Below are 18,419 nucleotides of genomic sequence, written 5' to 3' on the forward strand. Positions count from 1 at the left end.
TTCTTGGTCTCCAGAAATAACTTCTATTAACATTTTGGTTTGTCTCTTTCCGATGCCCTGCTACATATCCCCAAATATTACTTAGCTTTGCCTTTCCCCATAGGCGGCAAACTTCAAGAAGCAGGAGTCTTTCTGCCTTGTTATTCTTTTTTAAAAAAATGTTTTATCTTAACCCATTTTTAAAATTAATTAATTAATTAAATAAAAAACTTTTTCTTGAGGTATTTGGATTGGAGATTGAACCTGGGACCTCATATGCAAGAGGCCAGCACTTAACAACTGGGCCATATCAGCTCCCCCTCATCTGCTATGCTCATTATTTTGCTCATTGTTTTTTACTTGTTGTCTGTTTTATTTTCTTTATGAGGCACCAGGAACTGAACCTGGGATCTCCCATGTGGAAAGTGGGCACTCAACTGCTTAAGCCACTTCTGCGCCCTGCTCATTTGTTTTTGCTTGTTGTCTCCTTGGTGTTTGCTTGTTGTCTACTTGTTGTTTTTGTTCGTTGTCTGCTCATTGTTTTTTGCTCCTTGTCTGCTCTTGTTTGGTTGGTTTCTTTAGGAGAAACTGGGAACTGAACTTGGGACCTCCATGTGGGAGCTGGGCACTCAACTGTTTGAGTCACATCCGCTCCCTGCTTTATTACTCATATCCAGAATGCCTTGTGTAGTGTCTGGCTCATAGCAGGCATTCAACAAATATCAGAGATGGACAGATGGCTGTTTTTCTATGCATTTTTAAACACACATTTTTGCATTCAAAGCAATAGTATTACATAATACATGTGGTATGTGTTTTCAAATAAAAATTCTTTTTATGCACAATTTAAAATATTGTTTCAGGTGATTTGAATGGCACCTTATTCTGTATTTAGTTTGAAAAATACTCAGTACACCTTCAAGCAAATACTTCAGATCATCATTTATGTTTCCAGCCAGATCAGATCACACTCACAGCACAAAATCAATAGAGTCAAGCATGGATATTCAGCAAAAGTCATTCATCTAAATATCGGTAATGTTGTAGTGGCTTTTCTTAATTTGTGACAATTTCTCACTAGGAAAGTAGTGCTACAAGAATAGCCTATTCTAAAAATAAATAAATAAGGGAAACAGGACAAAAAAATCCACTAGCCTATTCAGAGGAGATGGAGTTTTCTAGGGAATTCTAAAACCAAAGCTTAATTATAATGGTAACAGTGGTTTAAATGTGAAAAAAAAAAAGAGATCTCTCCTCTCATACCTAATAATTGTATGTTTCCCAGAAGGTCTGAAACAAGGAAAAAATTAAAATATTGGATTTGATGCTTTGCATTCATTTTACAACTCCTCATGAGATTACCAGAAACACTAATTGCCAAATATAAATCATTATTTCTTTCCAATTCTCTTCTTTAGTGTCATCTTTTTTTAAAAGCAGTTTTATTGAGATATATTCATGTAGCATATAATCTATTCAAAGTGTACAATCAATGGCTTTTAGTGATTTTTTTTTACCACCCTCCTCAAGATGTTTCCCTCACCTATTTGCTTGTTGTCATGCTTTTTTTTTTTTTTTAGTTGATGTCTGCTCATTGTCTCTTCTTTAGGAGGCACTGGGAACTGTACCTGGACCTCCCATGTGGGAGGTGGATGCTCAACTGCTTGAGCCACATTCACTCTTTTTTTTCCTTTTCCAGTTTTAATACATGCAGAGAGCACTGTACTAATAGGCTCAATCAAAATGCTAACTAATGAGAGAGTATTGCTATCAACATGATTTACAGATTAGGAAACTTCTTTGCCATATTGGCCTCACTAACGACCCCTTCTCAGAACTGTCAACATTTGGTGTTCCTCTTACCTCTCTGGCAATATTTTTCTGTATCTTTAATAGACTGAGTTTCCTTTCCTTGCTCCGTACATATTAGTGGTCTTATTTCATTTTCTGGTATGATGACATTCCTCGAAAAGTTTTATTTACTTTCGTATTTTCAATCATAACTTGACCTCTAGAACCATATACTCAGCTTCCCAGTCAATTCCCTTCCTACTCTGAAATTTGTGGCACCTAGCTTGCTCTTCCTCTCAACTCAAGTTAGGCCTTCATACTAGGTCATTCAACATCCTGGATGATCTATACAACATCTGCTTCACAATTCTTCATCTACACATTCTCCAGAATATGTCATTCAACCTCAGTCACCCACTCCTGGTCATTCCTTGGAGCCTATAATCAACTGAAAATATTCCACCTCCAAAATCAGTAATTCAGTATTCTATTCTCTGACTAAAGCTTCCTCTTTTCTAGTTCCTTCTTAAAATTTTTTTTCTTGTACCAATGTTGCTGGTCCAAGGAAGACACTTGCAGTAGAAAAGCAATCAAGGCAGGTAGAGTAACAAATGGTTTACAGCAGTGTTTCTCAAGCTTCCCTGATGATGAGAATCACCTGGGGTGCTTTAAAACCTATCCCTTCTCAGGGAAGCAGATTTGGCCGGATGGATAGGGCATCTGCCTACCACGTGGGAGGTACACGGTTCAAACCAGGGCCTCCTGACCCTTGTGATGAGCTGGCCCACGCGCAGTGCTGATGCGTGGAAGGAGTGCCATGCCATGCAGCGGTGTCCCCCGCATAGGTGGAAACCCACGTGCAAGGAGTGCACCCAGTAAGGAGAGCCACCCAGTGCAAAAAGAAAGCAGCCTGCCCTGGAATGGCACCGCACACACGGAGAGCTGACACAGCAAGATGACGCAACAAAATGAGACACAGATTCCGGGTGCCACTGACAAGAATACAAGCGGACACAGAAGAACACACAGCAAATGGACACAGCAGACAACTGGGGGGAGGGGGGCAGAGAAGGGGAGATAAAGAAATAAAAAAATAAATCTTTAAAAAAAACAAAACAAACCTATCCCTTCTCAGGCCTCTCTCCTGGGGATTCTGATTCCTTGAAGCTGGAGTGGGGCCTTGGAATTTGTGTTTTTAGCAAGTTCCACAGGTGAGTGTTACTGTCTTGGAAGGAAGAGAAAAAATGGTTTACATGAAGCCTATTTTTTGCCTTCATGCTTTTAATTTATTAAAGATTAATACATTTATTAGAGACAATTAAAATAAACAAATTTAATAGCAGAAAAGCTGTATACATTTTATATTATTACATAACAAAAATTAGTAATGTGTATCAAATAATTGAGGTGGAAATTTTCTACCATTATGGATGAAACTTAGAAAATGTTCCTTCTCAAAGGCATATTTGCCCCTGCAAATTATAATAACTAAAATTGCACCATTTCCACTTTTAATAAGTCTGAATGTCATACATTGGTAATTGAGGGAACAAAAATAACCATTTGCCAATTGTAGGGAGAGATAAATGTCTTAATCATTATTTTTTATAGAGAACATATGCTTTTGTCTCCAAGGAAAACAGAATTTATGGCATAACAGAACTACAGTATTGCTTAAAAGAGTTAACTTTATTCTATGTAGTATTTTACTCAAAATAATAAAATATGACCCCAAAAGGAAAAATTATGTCTAGTGCCCACATTTTTTTTCATGCCCACCAAACACACACTCTCTCTACCTCTTCCCTCTACCCCCTGGTAACTTCTGACCTATAATCTCACTCCATAAATTTCCTCTTTCTAGATATCTCTTATAAGTGACATCATATAATATTTGTTTCTTCCTTATTTCACTGTGCATCATGTTTACAAGGTTCTTGCACGTTGTCCACTTGATTTCTGAATTATACTCACACCACATTTTTTTTTCCAATTTTGAAAGAAGCTTTGGATTACATAAATGTTACATCAGACATATAGGGGGGATTTCCATATACCCATCCTTTCCCCCTCCCACACTTTTCCCCATTAACAGCATCTTTCATTAGTGTGGTGCATTTGTTACAACTAATGAACACATATTGAAACATTGCTGCTAATCATGATCAATAGTTTGCATTATAGTTTACACTTTGCATGGCACAATTTTATAGATTTTAACAAAATGTATAATGGCCTGTACCTGCCAACTCTACTGAGATTCAGGGCTCAACTGGCATATGAACAGACTGAAGATTTAATGAGTATATAGTGCTAATTATAGGTTCAAATAAATGGGGCAAAATAGCCATATGTAAGGAAATAAGAAATGAGTCTAACTCCATTACATTGGGGAGCATGTATTCCAAAGTAAGGCCCACTAACAGGGTGCTGAATTCCTCAGATTGTCTGCCCTGCCTGAAATATCTAGATGTCTCTAGAGCCTTCAGGAGCCCTCATGTTGGAGGCACCATTTACTGTGGCAGTCAGTGAGATCCTCCTGTCATTTTGAGACCTATAAACTTGCATTTGCACCCATTATTTCCTCCTTCCACCTTGTTGCAATCCATTCAGCAAATACTTATTGAAGGTTTACCATGTGTTAGGTATGTAATAGGTGAGGAGAATAAGATAGTCCAGTCTCTTCTCTCACATTACTTATGGTTTGGTGAAAAGGAGAGCCATTAAATAATTATATTGATAATTAATTACATTTGCAATATCTGTCATGAAGAAAACAGAATGCTGTAATTTCACACAAGAGACCTGTATCTAAAGTAAGACTTCAAAATAAGTAGGAATTAGTCAGCCAAAGATGTATTTATGTAGAAGGAGTTCCAGCCAAAGTCACTCCATGGATAAGAGATGGCACGTCCAAGGAAATGAGAAATAGTTAAAGTATCAGGAGTTCAGAAAAATGAGTATAAGATGAGGTGGATGGCAAACAGATCCTTGTTGATCATGCTAAGGATTTGGGCCAATTTTCTAATGAGAGGGACATTTTAAGCAGGAGAATATATGAATGTCTTCCTCCCTCCCTCCCCACTCCTTCCTTCCTCCCTCCCTCCCCACTCCTTCCTTCCTTCCTTCCTTCCTTCCTTCCTTCCTTCCTTCCTTCCTTCCTTCCTTCCTTCCTTCCTTCCTTTTCTTTGCTTTTATATGGGACACTCTTGAGTATGGAGGTAGTAAAGGTGGTGTGAGTGATATGAAAGGTGTTGCATTTGCAATGATTCAGAGAAACCTAAGGAAGAGGACTTTTCTTGGAGAGCTTATGCTCTAGTTAGGCATATATATGTTTGAGAAGATCCTCTCTATACCAGAAAAGAAATACGTTACAACAGTGGCACGTATAAGTTACACAGTTTAGTGTGAGAGAGAGATTGAAGGAAGGCAAGGGGTATGTGCCATGGAGAATGTGGCATATGAACTAAACCTTGGAAAATGTGTAGAATAAAGATGTCTTGAACTATAGTGGCGGCAGGATGGATGCAAGAGACATTTTAAGAAGAGTAAATTGTACTTTGTGATTAGAATAATACAGACAATTAGTACTGGGGAAAAAAACTCCAAGGAGTCAACCCCAGGTATGTGTGAATTGGTGCTACTAATTTTAGAAACAAAAGGGTTGGCAAATTTGAAAGTGGTTAAAATGGGAAAATTTAGGTTGTATATATACTACCAGAATAATAATTAAAAATAAAACACACACTTAGAACAGTACAACACTAAGAATGAACCCTAATATAAACTACAGACTATAGCTAGTGTAGTTATAATATTATTGCTTCAAGTATCACAAAGATACCAAGCTAATACAAAATGTTAATAATAGGAAAACTGTGTGAGGGGGTGGTATATGGGAATTCCATACTTTCTGCATGATTTTTCTGTAAATCTACAGCTGCTCTAATAAACAAACAAACAAACAAACAAAAAGTGGGAATATGTGCTCTGTTTCACCAAAGAGATGATGTTTTTCTTTCCCAAAAGAAGCAGGAGATAAGAAATGGGAGATGTAAAGCTAGGGGTGAAATGGAGAAAATGACCAATATCCTCATGCTACCAATCTTGTTTTTCATTTTGTGACTTATTTTCTCTTAAAGCGTCTCAGAATGTCAAGGATATGAACTTTCAAGTGTATGATCAAAATTATTATTCAGTTGACAGAAAGGAAAAAAAGAGTAATATTGCCTAATATTGATGTGAGCATGGGAAAATCAGCACTTGAACATTTGTAGTGATAGGGTGAATCAGAACAGTCTTTGTACAGTCTGGCATCAAGTGTCAAAATTACTTTTCTGGGATAAATTCCATTTCTAGAAATTTATCCCAAGAAATAAAATGCAAAAAGTATAGTTTTGGTTTTTTTTAAGTATAGGTATTTTTTTAAAAAATGTATAGGTGTGATGATTTTCACAGTGGAGTTATCTGTAAGTGTGAAAATTTTGGAAATGTCCATCCATAGAGTATTGATTAAATAAAGTATGGTATGTCTGCACAATGTAATACTGTGGAGATGTATAAATAACCCCAGCAATAATTATATTTATCAACATAGAAAGACATCAACAACAGAGGCAAAAAAATAAGTTACAAAATGATATGTGGGATATTTATGATAGCATTTATGAAAAAACTTACACATAATAAAATCCTGAAAAAAGATCCAGGGAGAGACACAAAAAAATTAATTATCAAGCCTCTAAAATCAAGCATTAAATGTGATTGAGAATGGGATTATGGCTGCCCTTGCATTTTTTAATTATTCAGTTAATTGGAAAATATTATTTTTATAGAGAAAAATATTTTTAACTTAAAAAATTCAAATCTACTAAAATACTTGTGATAATAAATGTCAATTCTTCCACTAATCAGCACACACAATGGGCTATCCTTAATAAAAGGGAAAATAAATAGAAGTTTTAGAACTAAAATGAGTAAATGAAATGCTATTTCATGCTTAGGTTACCACAGACTTTTTTCTTCATATGTGATACTGTGCTAAAAGGTTCTCTAGAGACGTAAAAGCATTAATGCACCTCTCTAAGTATCCAACAAAAAGAAAAATGCAGCAAGTAAAATGGCCCTTCAGAATTGGATAGATGCCCAAATAAAGTCCAATTAGCAGTAGCTTCCCCTACAGTGGCAACTAAGGACCCATTTCTATTAGAGTGATCCTAAGACCAGCTTAAAATCATTATTTTAGGATATCAGGTCTCTGTATGGCAGAACCAGATTAGTTCAAGATTTTTGGGACTTCAATATATAATGTACCTATGAAAGTGCCTTTCCCTTTAAAACTCACTGAAATGAATGAGTTCATGAAAGATTAAATAAATAAATAATTATATCACTGAGATGCATCAGATGTATTAGAAACTTTGATATACTGAATATTATAAAATAACGATGATGATAATTGCTACAAGATAAGGCAAACACACAGCTCTCAGTGTCTAATATAAGTGACACAATGAAATAAAAAAATGCCAAGATACTTACAGAGGCAGAGTATCTCCTTGGTCATAAAACTGGTTGTACATAAATTAATGGCATTATTTTTGTAAAGGGAAAAGTGGGTCCAACAAAAGGTGGATAGTCAGCATGGAAGGAGATGTCAGAGAGAAAATCTTGGCAATTCCCACTAGGCATGTCCAGTGGTGGGTCAGGGCAAAGGGTAGATGCTCTGACACTGCAGTTTCTCTACCCAATCCCTGTGGCAGGTGACCTATTGTGGAGGCTGATAATCAGGTTATTATAGAGTGATGTCATTAGGCATTTAAACATTACAATTGTCCCTCCTTCCAACCATCACCACTCTTGCTCTCATTCCATGCTCACTAACAATTTCTGATTGTAATGCTCTTTCCCACACAGATTTCCTACTGGGAAAGAATGTGCTGCTTTTGCAGACTTTAACAGTTCATGGGACAGCTACATTTTTCTTTTTAGCTGTCATTCTCATTTATACAAGGCATCTTCTATGAATTCATTTGCTCTACGTTGGATATCTAGAGGCTTAATACAGTCAAGTAACACTAACCAAAAAGGGTGAAATCTCCCTACTATTTTACACATTTATAGAATTTGGTCCCTGCTACACAGTCTACCTCTTCATTCCAAAGTATATTACCCTCGTGGGTTATACAAACATCCATAAATATCCAATGCAACATTCTGGCCTCTTAGTTCTTTGATACACACATAATCCATTATATAATATAGAGACAATTAGGTACATAGACTTAGATTTCCCTTATTTGGTGACTTCCCCAGGTAAGGCCTTTACAAGAACTTCAAGCAAGGCAGGAACAGCTTTATCTAGAAAGAGAAAAGAGGCTACTGTTTGAGCCATCCAAATCCCTTCGTATATCATTGTGATGGTTAATTTTATGCCAACTTGGTTAGGTTTTGGTGTCCAGTTGATCAAAACTGGTCTAGAGTTGTTACTGTGGAGGTATTTTGTAGATAGGATTAACATCTACAAAATAGATGCTAATAGAAGTCTTAAAAGCAAGAACTGACATTTTAAAAAATCAGAAGTAATACCCCCTCCACAGCACACCCTCTACTCCTCCATGGCCTTTGTTATAAACTGAAACTAATGATTTCCTAAGAATCCTACTAGAATTTCCAACTTCCAGCCCGTTTCAGAGAATTTGGACTTGTCAGCCCTACAATCTTGTGAGTCAGTTTCTTATAATGCATCTCTTAATATGTGTGTGTATATATACATTTATTTATTTATTTACTATTTACTTACATTATGCACATATCTTGTTGGTTCTGTTTCTCTGGAGAACCTTGACTGATACAATCCCCATTCTTATTTTAAGATTTCACTGTTTTCCAAAAATTGCTCTAAATTTCAAACAAGAGACCTGAAGAAGCTGGGGATTTAATTGACATTATTCAGTAATCCACTGTATCAGATTTTAACTTTTGGCCATTTTAGCCCAGAAACTTCAAAAGATAAGAATGGTCTTGAGTGATTATTTGCTTGCTTTTTAATTACTGCCATAGAAGTCTAATGCCATTCACTACTTCAAGCTGTCTTGCACCAACTAAAGCCAACTATTCACCCCACTTTCTTTGATCTCCCCATCCTGGATTGACCCTAAGATTTATCATCCAAACTTGGACATTTTGGATAATGAAAGGAAATGCTAATGAAAATAATGCTGGGACAATAAGCCTAAATTTTCCAAGAAAAACTGGAGATACAGTCACTCCATTCATGCTCTTCATAAACCATGAGATTACCCAAAGTCTTATATCTTCAGTGGACATTTCATTCTAGATGACCAGGGGTAATAATTTGATTAATTCTGAATGAACAGATTTCTAGAGTCACATTCCTTAACACTAGCTTATTTTATTGTACTTGAGCCTAACCATACCAGATAACCAAACCCAGATTTCCATGAGGGTCTGCTCCCAGAAGTTTCCTACACTCCCTGCCCCCCACCCTTTTTTTTCTTACCAATTTCTTATCAGTCAGGGTCTGAATATCAAAAGATTCCTTACAGAGAATGTCGAGCCATCTGGATTCCCATTAGATCATAAAATGCCATATTCTGGACTATGTGGTAGACCTGATGTAGGTTGTCTAGATCTATAAAAATCAGATCTACCAGGAAGACTGCACAATATCTTCCTTTCAGTTACAATTTTGACATTTAATTATTACCATGTATTTTAATGGTTATAGCCCATTCAAAAATTTTTATACTGTCTGCTTCCTAAAAGTGCCAAAAGAATTATTTTCATGCTTTTGAGAAGGAGACCAGGACCAATTCTCTAGCACTACGACAGAATTTTGTCTCATTAATAAGTGAAGAGTTAGATTAGGTAAACTATAAAGTCATTTTCAGCTCCATTATCCTATGAGTCTATAAAACCAGCATGGGAAGATTATCTGAATAATTATGTATCACTCAGTGTTATAAAAGGATCGATATGGCAGTTAATTAAAATTTGTATGGTTACAAAGATTAGGGTTTTTGCTGTTTTTTTTTTTTTTTTCTTCCTTTGAGCAAGAGGGGTGGATGGAAGAAGGGAAAATAACAGTTTGACTTATTCCATGCTTTGGCAGAAGGAAATTAGTGTGGGCAAAGTACAGGAAATCACTCTGTCACTGGTGTGGAGGATTTTGAAGAGAGGACTTTGATCAAAGGGATAAGTCTGCTGGGATAGAAGAATTCACTCCTGTGGACACTGCAGGTTTCAGTTTCATGCAGTTGGTTCTCTCACTTGAGGTAGGCTACACCCTTTACTGTGAGGTTGGATTTCAAGCCTTTTCCACTATGAGAAAACAACAAGGTCTGTGTATTAGTCAGCCAAAGGGGTGCTGATGCAAGATACCAGAAACTGGTTGGTTTCTATAAAGGGTGTTTATTTGGGGTAGGAGCTTACAAATACCAGGCCATAAAGCCATAAAGCCATAAAGCCATAAAGCCATAAAGCATAAGTTACTTCCCTCACCAAAGTCTATTTCCATGTGTTGGAGCAAAATGGCTGGCAATGTCTGCCAGGGTTCCTCTCTTCCCAGGTCTTGCTTCTTTCTGGGCTAGGTCCTCTGTTTTCTCCACAAGGTCAGCTGTAGACTATCAGGTGAATGGCTCTGTCTCTCTCCCTGGGTTTTCTGCTATGTCTAAGGAGTTGTTTCTAATCCTCTGTATTCTTTTCCTGGCTCAGGTCCTCTCTTCCCAGGGCTTGCTTCTCGGGATGTGCTTACTTCCCAGAGCTCCAGCTCATGACTCTAGCATCAAACTCCAAATCAAAACTCCAAGATCAAAATGCCTCAACTCTGTCCTTTGCCATGCCTTTTATTTGTGAGTACCCACCCACCAATGGATGGGGACTCAATGCTCTAATCATGGCCCAATCAAAGCCCTAATCATAACTTAATCATGACCAGGTATAGACCAGATTACAAACATACTCCAATATCTATTTTTGGAATTCATAACCATACCAAACTGCTACAGTATATATTTCCTTGACAGCTACAAGAAGTTTTTTCTTTGTTTGATTCTGTTTGTTTTTTAGGAGGTACCAGGGATTGACCTGGGACCTCCTACATGGGAAACAGGCACTCAAACCATTGAGTTACACCAACTCTCCAAGAAGTTTTGCTTTGTGCAAATGAATGTGACTCATCTTCCAAATGTGCTCTAGAAAACTAAATGATCTTTTCATATAACTATTTTGGAAAATATACTTTGAAAGTTATTTGAATGACCTGTCTTAGTATATAATGCCTATCATGCCAAATAATTTATGGCCTTCCTTTGGAATAAATGTATGTCAGACAGTAAATCCACCAGAAAAAACATTTTTAACAGTAAGCTGAAGAAAAGATGTGTTTAAAAGCAGATGTTGGGAAGCAGATGTTGGGAAGCTCAACAGATAGAGCATCCACCTACCACATGGGAGGTCCGCGGTTCAAACCCAGGACCCCTTAATAGGTGTGGAGCTGGCCCATGCACAGTGCTGATGCGTGCAAGGAGTGCCGTGCCATGCAGGGGTGTTCCCCCCGTAGGGGAGCCCCACGCACAAGGAGTGAGCCCTGTAAGGAGAGCCGCCCAGCGTGAAAGAAAGTCCAGCCTGCACAGGAGGGGCACTGCACACACGGAGAGCTGATAAAGCAAGATGACACAACAGAAAGAGACACAGATTCCTGAGCCGCTGACAAGAATAGAAGCGGTCACAGAAGAACACACAGCAAATGGACACAGAGAACAGACAACTGGAGTGGGGGGCTGGGCAGGGAGGAGAGAGAAATTTTTAAAAAAATCTTAAAAATAAATAAATAAATAAATAAATAAATAAATAAATAAATAAAAGCAGATGTTTTACAGCCACTGTTGTGACATAGAGGCACTGAGTTAATTTTCCATCATGTTTGCATTTTGTACATGTGAGATTCTTGGATTTGATTAATGACAATGGAAAACAGTACAACAAATCAGAAAAGCATAAATTTGTTCTTTGAAATTAATTTTTATTGAATTGCTCAAAGTTACTAAAATTACACTTATCAAACAAAACTCTATATTTTGATGTTCTTTCATTTTGAATTCCGTTGTCCCAGTTGAAAGTTTGGGCTTTGATCTTTATCTGTTAATTAACATAGGCCTTAACATGTTCAATTTTGTAAGAAATTATTGTGTTTCACTCCTAGAATGAATTTCCTCAGGGTTTCTCTATTGGTCTATGTTTAAATGCATGACAGTTTAATGTTTTTTTAAATATGATCAATTCCTTTTAAATTTAAATGCTATTCTGCATTTCCTTATGTACTCAGATAATGCTATAGACTCATGGTCTATATTGTATGTATCAGGTAAAATTTGCACTTGTGGTGATATGAATCCACACACACACTCTTGATCACTTCTTGTGACTAAAGATGCTCCTGACTGGCTAGTCTTCAGCTATGGAATCTGCAAGTTCACACTGGGCCCACTCAGCCTGGCACCATTTTCTGATTAGCAGAATTAACTGACAGTGGACAGTTATTGTCATTTCTGGGATATATCTAGGTTTTCACAGTCTTGTTTTCTCTTCCATTTCCTTGGGCTGAAATTGCTTTATTTGCTAATATTTCCTGGCTTAGGTTAAATTTCAAGCCAAGGATATTACTGCAAGAATAGCAAGAAAAGAAAATCAATAACATATTGATTTCCAGTGAAAATCATTATGAATAACTTCATTTAGCTCTTTGTAGTTTAAGGTTCATTGTTTTATATCCCCCATTTATTATTTTCTGAACTTTTATAATGAAAATATTGACACTGAATCAAACCCAGAAAAAATATGTCTATATCAGTTTTTAAATTTCAAATTGGCATACCTTTTTTTTTTTATTAAAATTATTTATTTTTACGAATTACATTAAAAAAACACGAGGTCCCAATCAACCCCACCGCCCCCACCCCCCACTCCCACCACAGCAACACTCTCTCCCATCATTGTGAGACATCCATTGCACCCAGTAAGTACATCTCTGAACATCACTGCACCCCGTAGTCAATGGTCCACATCATAGCCCACACTCTCCCCCGTTCCATCCAGTGGGCCCTGGGGGGGTCTACAATGTCCTGTAATTGTCCGTGAAGCACCACCCAGGACAACTCCACGTCCCGAAAACGCCTCCACATCTCATCTCTTACTCCCATTCCCCAAACCCAGCAGCCACCATGGCTACCCTTCCCACACCCATTCCACATTTTCTCTGTGGACATTGGATTGGTTGTGTCCATTGCACATCTATGTCAAGTGGGGGCTTAGATTCCACATGGATACTGGATTCACTCCTCCTGCTTTCAGTTGTAGACACTCTAGGCTCCATGGTGTGGTGGTTGACCTTCTTCAACTCCATGTTAGCTGAGTGGGGTCAGTCCAATAAATCAAAGTGTAGGAGCTGAAGTCTGTTGAGGCTCTGGGCCTGGGTGTCTTATTATCAGTCCAGAGATTCAAATCCCCTAAATATATCTTAAACCCCAGCACCAACTACAATTCCAATAAAGTAGCATGCAAGTCTTGTGAAAAGAGATCCCCTCTGAGTCCATTTCCATCACGCAGAAACACCAGCTCCAAAGAAGGGCCATCTGTCATGGCAGTGAACCCCATCTTCCATGACCATAGAACCCGTGGGTCTCTTTATCCCTCAGAAGAACCAATACCTGGGGTTGTATCTACTTTATCTGTCTCTTAGACTCTGCTCAGTTGTGCATAAGGGCATTCCTTCTGACAACCTCCAAACTCTTTTTTAGAGACTCATAGCCTTATAATCTCATTTCTCCTTTCCATTTCCCCCTTATATTAGGTCAAACAGCATTTTGAAGTCATGTTATTATATGTAGATAGGGATATTCTGCTGATCCGTATTGAACCTTTAATTCAAGGTCATTTTCTAGTTGCATCTTCAGCTGGTATGTGGTAGTGATCCCTCGGTGCCAGGGAGGCTCATCCCCGGGTGTCATGTCCCACATTGGGGGGAATGCACTGCATCTACATGCTGAGTTTGGCTGTGAGAGTGGCCACATTTGAGTAACATGAAGGCTGTCAGGAGGAAACTCCCAGGCACAGTGCTACTATAGGCCTTGTTCTTATTGCAGATGTATAGGCTCAAAAGCATAGCCATTAGTATCAGGAACTCACTGTTGGGCCCTCCTTCCTTCCTGGTTCTTGCCGTTGCCCCTGGCGGACTGCCGCTGCTCCCCAGGGTCCATGACCGTGACCCCCCGGCCAGGCGCCCAGTACCCGCCCCAGCTGTTGTTTTTAATTGTTTCCACTATGAGTATATCTAGACATTACTATATGCCCTGGGCATATGCCCTGTATAACTCCCTGTCAGCCATATATATCCTGTCAATAACATTCTATATCAGTATTCCTCTGCTGCCATTGTTGAACCACTCTATGATTCAAAACTTCCTGTAAAGTGAATCCCAACATAATGTCAGCTTCACAAGAGTCTTAGATCACCGAAATTCATATATACAATATACAGTACTTCCCCAGATCCACCATAAAACCTTTTCCCTTCCATAGCGATAATCTTTTAGCTTATTCATATCATATTTCCTGATACTGATGTACAGATTCCGGGACAATAGCTTTCAAACAAGGTGACATCTGTGCTTACTATGTGGTCCATACTTTAGATTGTACAGTTTTCTAAATTTTTTAGTTATCCTATGTTTTGCCTTATGGTTTACATTATTAGTCTGTCGTCCCCTATATGTTTCTGGTGTAATATTACATGTTTTATATTCATCCTCGTGTACTCTCACAGAACTCCTCTCTTGCCCCCATATTCACCTTGGTTCCTTCCATTCCACATCCATTTTCCCCCTCCCCTTGAGGCCCACAACGCCAGCCAATCTCTATTTCCCAAGAAGCCCTGTTCAGAGATCCTTGCAGCAGTGTTCAGGGCCTGACTTTCTCAACTGCCCTAATGCCCTGGGAGCCATCCTTTCTCTCGAGAGATACAGTTCTCTCTATTTGATGGCATTAGTCCTCCCCAGGGTGTGGGTCCACCCCAACTCTCACTTCTTGGGTCTCTTCCCAATGGTACAACCCACCTTGGCAAAATGAGCCTTCAGCTATTCCCCCGGAGTCCGTCCCGCATCAGACCATACCCCCTGAGCATCCTAACCAGGTGTCCCTCCTACTTATACTTTGATATGATTTTCTCAAAATGGGGGCAAGGGGTTGCCTTTGGGTGGGGCTTTGTGGGTTTGAGGGGGGCTGGGGATGGGAAGAGGGGTAATATTGTCCAAAAATTCGGGGGAGGGAGGGGCAACATACAAACATGGGAGAGTGTCAGGTGTCCGTTGAGAACAAAAAGTTGGCATACCTTTTTAAAAATCTTTTATCATGGACCTAGAAATGGATCACTTTCCTCCTTTGCTTTTAATAAGTAAGGAGTCATTTGTGGGGCACATTTCTAATAAAATGGTCATGTTTATTTTGATTATAATTTAATATAAAAATATTTACTTGTCCACAGTATTTTAATTCAATTCAAAGTATGTCAAAGATATATTGCTTGGGGAAGCGGACCTGGCCCAATGGATAGGGTGTCTGCCTACCACATGGGAGGTCCGCAGTTCAAAACCCCAGGCCTCTGTGACCCGTGTGGAGCTGGCCAATGTGCAGTGCTGATGCGCTCAAGGAGTGCCGTGCCACGCAGGGGTGACCCCCGTGTAGGGGAGCCCCACATGCAAGGAGTGCTCCCCGTAAGGAGAGCCGCCCAGTGTGAAAGAAAGTGCAGCCTGCCCAAGAATGGTGCTGCACACACGGAGAGCTGACACAACAAGATGATGCAACAAAAAGAAACATAGATTCCCGGTGCCGCTAATATGGATAGAAGCGGTCACAAAAGAACACACAATAAATGGACACAGAGAGCAGACAACTGGAGGGGGTGGCAGGAAGGGAAGAGGAAAAAAACTCTTAAAAAAAAGATGTATTGTTTGTATGAGTATGTATTTCTCTTAGATTTGACATTTCTTACAAACTTGGAGCAGGAAACACAATAATTAGCTAACCTATTAACTTAGAAATGCTTCAAATTTTAGGGAAATCACGGAGAACTAGGTCATGTTTTAAGCATTTTGGGGTTTAAAAATATATTCATTAACTGTCAGAAAGTGGGGTGTGGAAGGAATCTGCCTTGGCTGGTATGCTCCAGGGGAAATATGATTTTGCAGATAGAGGAAAGCTCTGTGAGGATAGCCAAATTGTAAACTCTGGGACATTGATTATGAGTCTAACTTTTGGAAAGGCTGATTCTGAAAGGAACAAGAATCTTGTTGTGTTTCTCAGTGGTAAAAATTTAAAAGAGTGCCTCCTTTCTCATTTTCATCATTACTGTACCTTATCATCTTTGATTTTGAGTCACTCAGGATACTTGGATTATAAGCAACAAAAATGACCTTAACTAACTCAAAAGAAAGGGGAAATTTATTGGCAAGGTATGGATATTTTGAAAATCTAGCAAATACTGAAGACCCACATGGCAGCTCCAGCTCCTCATACAGTGCCTTCACCAAGGCCACCTTCTCAGCCTCCTTCTGCCCATAATTCTCCTTCAGGATCTGGTGCTGTTTCAGAGAGGCCTGTTGCAGACACTGAAGCACCAGTCAACTTGGATGTCAGTGCCAACCTTGCCAGTCACATTGGGGTCCCCTAAAAGGTCATCACCCTGAGCTTGAAAGTAGGATCTCCTTGATGTTGGCATGCTCCTTCTCCCCATCAATGCCCACCATATACACGGCAGCAGTTACAGGAAGGTAGAAGGAGTAGAAAGTGATCTTGTACTTGTCAATGGATTTGTACTTCTTTTCAGTGAATCTACCATGGTCTATGCTGCCCTGGGGGGCTGTGATAAGGTCTAGCATCTGCCCAATCTCAGTCTGATGGGAACTCTGTAGGAATAGCTCAATTAGGTTCAGATAATAGGGATGCCTCCTGCAATAGAGTTTAAGCAGACAGAAGATATAAACTTCCAGCAGCATGGTGTCATTAATGGCATCCAAACCTATGTCTGGCTTCTGATACCAGCAGAACTGCCTCCGTCAGGTGAAGGATGAATCTATGATGTCATCTGCCGCCAGTGGGAAAGCTTGGAGCAGTTCCATGCACCAGCCTTCAGTCAGGGCCCATTGGAGACTATCAGCATCCTATATCTTTGGCTCCTCTAGTTCCTGAAATACTGCCAGCACCGTCAAACCCCAGCTGTACTTGTATGCAATGACATTGCACTCTAGGACCTGTTTGAGCCAGGCAATAGCATCCCCTGTCTCTGGGTGCCCTATCTCATCCTTGGTCAGCACCTTGAGAATCTGGAAGAAGTGCTGAAAGAAATTCTGCTTTTTCTTTGGTATAAACATCAGATTTCTTGTCTCCATTCATTCTGAGGGAGGAGTAAAGTGCTCTGATCACTGGTTCTTGTTTGGTCTACCTAGTTCTTGAGGCCCCAAATCCTGTTTCTGAGACTCCAGGCTATTTCTTATGACCTTGTCTTATTTCCTGGATCTGAGTTGGGCTGGGACCCTGCTTTGCCTCATCCTCACCAGAGGCTTGGGTGCTCTCCTCAACACCCAGTTGGTGCCTGGTGCCTTCTGCCTGATTGACTCTATTCACTTTTCTTCATTATTTTTTCTTTCTGCTGCTCAGACTGAACAATTTCAATTGTCTTATCTTTAAGTTCACTGAATCTTTCTTCTACCAGTTCCACTCAGCTGCTGAACTCCTCTACATACTTTTTTGAAAATATGTTTTAATTAGAGAAGTTGTGAACTTACAAAACAATCATGCACATGTGTGGAATTCCCATACAACACACCTCCACCAACATACTACTACATTGTTGTAGAACATTTGTTACAAATTATGAGATAATATCATCAGACTATTATCACTAACTATGGTCTATAGTGTACATTTGGTGTTTTTTTCCATATCCCCCTATTATTAACACAGTACATCTTTGGCACTGATGCAAGAATATTACAGTACTGCTGTTAATTATAGTTCATTGATTACATTAATTGTATTTTTTTCCATGCTTCTCCACATTCTTACTACCTTGCAATAGTGATGTACATTTGTTCTAGTTCATAGAAGTACATTCCTGTATTTGTACTGTTAGCCATAGTTCTCATCCACCTCTGGGTTCACCATGTTATTTCGTTCCTAGATTATTCTCTAGCTTTCTTTCAACTGATATTTACATTCTCCCCCCACCCCCACCCAGGGAATTTTAAATTTTAGTTATTGTGGTCTTCAACACTAGAATTTCTCTTTGGTTCCTTTTTATAATTTCTATCTCTTTATTGAAATTCTCATTTTGTTCATATACCATTTTTGTGATATCCTTTAGATCTTTGGCTATGTTTCCTTTAGCTCTTCAAGTATTTTTAAGACCATTTAAAAAAAAGTCTTTGTCTCATATATCCAAAGTCTGGTATTCTTCACTGATGGTTTCTGATATTTTATCTTATTCCTTTCTTTGTATGGACCATAATTTCCCCTCTCTTTGTTTGTCTTGTAATCTTTTGCCACACACTGTACATGTTAATATTTTAATGTGT

The 18,419-nt window shown here is 38.9% G+C and overlaps 1 pseudogene; it reads right to left on the reverse strand.

The window, feature by feature from the left end:
• LOC101439971 (farnesyl pyrophosphate synthase pseudogene) overlaps window positions 1-17,271 on the reverse strand; it is a 77,979-nt pseudogene extending 60,708 nt beyond the window's left edge.
• Window positions 17,272-18,419: the final 1,148 nt, after the last annotated feature.

The sequence above is a fragment of the Dasypus novemcinctus genome, chromosome 2 (genome assembly GCF_030445035.2).
Source record: "Dasypus novemcinctus isolate mDasNov1 chromosome 2, mDasNov1.1.hap2, whole genome shotgun sequence".
NCBI lineage: Eukaryota > Metazoa > Chordata > Mammalia > Cingulata > Dasypodidae > Dasypus > Dasypus novemcinctus.